The sequence below is a fragment of the Marmota flaviventris genome, chromosome 7 (assembly GCF_047511675.1).
Source record: "Marmota flaviventris isolate mMarFla1 chromosome 7, mMarFla1.hap1, whole genome shotgun sequence".
NCBI classification, from domain to species: domain Eukaryota; kingdom Metazoa; phylum Chordata; class Mammalia; order Rodentia; family Sciuridae; genus Marmota; species Marmota flaviventris.
Genome location: NC_092504.1, coordinates 56,826,940 through 56,829,346, shown reverse-complemented (window position 1 = coordinate 56,829,346; position 2,407 = coordinate 56,826,940).

The window sequence follows — 2,407 nt, the reverse complement described above, 5'->3', positions numbered from 1 at the left end:
AAATAAATTTATAGAGATGAATTTTCATCTTCACATGACGTATGACTTTTTTTGTCTATTAAAAAAAATTAGGTAACTTTTAAAAAGCTTGTAGAATTTCTACTAGACACATAAAAATATTGGATAGGATATAAGTATTGTAATACAAAACTCTGACCCATTCAATAAAATAAAGGAAAATATGCCTATTAATGAAAAGGAGCATAAAAAAATCAGTAATCACTTTTGCAGCAATCTAGATCTAGAAATTTCTAATAAAGAGATGGTGTTTGGAGAAATAGGGAAACAAAACACGTTTTTCAATATTTCCAGAGGTTTCTTTCCTAAAAGCACAGTGAACGTTTGGTGTTAGGTAGTACAGAGGAGAGGCTTTATAAATAAAACTTAGTACTGTCATTTTTTATTTGAGCACTTGAGGGAAGCTATCTGTGAAATGTGTGTGAACCAAATCGACACAGAAGCCATTGGGTAGGAAAGTCTAGAATCTGGGTACCCCAGTAGCACTTCTACTGGTTTGAGACCCACTACAAGTGGCTTTCTATTCAGCTCTGTCAGGTTTATCCCTGGAGATGGGGTGACCCACTAGAGCCACATAGCCACACAGCCTCTCAGAGATGGGTATGGCTTGCCAAGATGCCAATCAGCCTGTTTGCTGAAAGACCCCTGCACACCAAGAAGCAAGACTACTCCCATTGAAAACTATCCCTGCCATTGATGTACTTTCCCTTAAATAAAGAATCAGAGTCATTTTCTAGCCATTATGTTCCAGCTCCCACTGGGACAGGCAGATCTATCAGGCATTCCACCTCTTTGAACCTAATTTCAGAATGGCTCTGTCTCTTATTTCTTTAATAATTATTTCAGATTTTCATTTTCTCAGGTGTCATCTTCAGAGCAGGAAACTACCCTGGTGGGGTGCTGGTTGCCCCAGGGTAAATACCCATTTACTCACTTATCTAAAAATATTTATTAAACATCTATTGCAGGACTGACACTGTTCAAGTCCTGTAAAACATAAAGCAGTCCTTTTTTTCATGGAGATCTCTTTCTAGTAGGAATAATAAGTAACACATATATGAGTAAATATTACCATGTCAAGATGCTAAAGAAAGAGACAACACATATTAATGGGAATAATGAATAATGTGTTGGAGTGAGAGGGTACCTGACATTGCTTCAGCATTAAGTGCCATGAAATATTTCCCAGATCTAAATATCAGAGCCTCTCCATAACTTCAAAGACTATTTTCCAAGGTAATTGTATTGTAGATTAGAAATTCTGAAGAGGCTGCTACAGACAGCATTGAAGCAAATTAAAAAGAAAAATCTAGATTCTTACGACTCTTTTGAGGGATGCAGTCCAGTTTAGTTCACTATTGCAAGCTCTCTAATTGCTGGCAGTTTTCTTAGTCCTACTTGCAGAATTATCAAAAAAGATGCTAACTTGGAAATGCTCTTTCTATCCAAGCAGATGAACTAAATGAATACTGTACTAAAAATTTCCTGAAAATTTTTATTGATCCAGTTTTCCAGATTAAAATTTAAGTGAGTGAGAGACAGGAATGGAATATCCAACAAGGATTTTTTTAAAAAAAACATGACTGATAAAAGAAAACAAAGAATTCCAAGTAATAAGCAAAATTGGTCAGTTCTGTACCAATGTACACTCAATTTTTATTATTCATAAATTCTGTATTTGCATACTTATTTCCCGGTAGCCCCAAGATCTCTTGGTGCTTTTGTGGATATTCAAGGACATGTACAAGCAGTGAAATTTTTGAGTTGCCTGACATCTCATTCCCAGGTCAAACAAGGTGACAATCTGCCTCCTTTCAGCTTTCACAACAGAGGCAAATGTCATAATTTGGGTTTATTTAATGCTATGTTTTTTGTGCATCTTTTTGGTGACTACCTTCTACCATATTGTTCAAATGTGCTATGGTTTGGATAAGTATCTCACCAAGGTGATTGGTAAAGGCTGGTCACCAGCCTCCAGCCCCCATGGGAAGTGCTGAGACCTTTAAGTCCAAGTTGGAAGCCTTCTAGTCACATGGGGGTGCTCCCTTGAATGGGATATTGGGACCCTCCCTCCTCCATTTCTCTCTTTGCTTCCTGGCTACTAAGAGGTGAGCAGCCTCCTCTGCCACACATTTACTGTTAGGTACCTAAACATTAATAACTCCATTTTGGTTCTGGGACTCCATCTTGACCTGAAACCTAAACTTATAAGCTGCCAAGCGAATTAAACTTAAGATACCCTTTTCCTATAACCCCACTTCCACCCCCAAGGTCCCTATACACAAAGAACTATTGTTACCCAGCCACCTGTAGCCAAGATCAATTCTCACTTGCTCTTGTTCCTTGTCTAAAAGATATATAAGCTTCCATTCAAGTGACACTGGCTGCT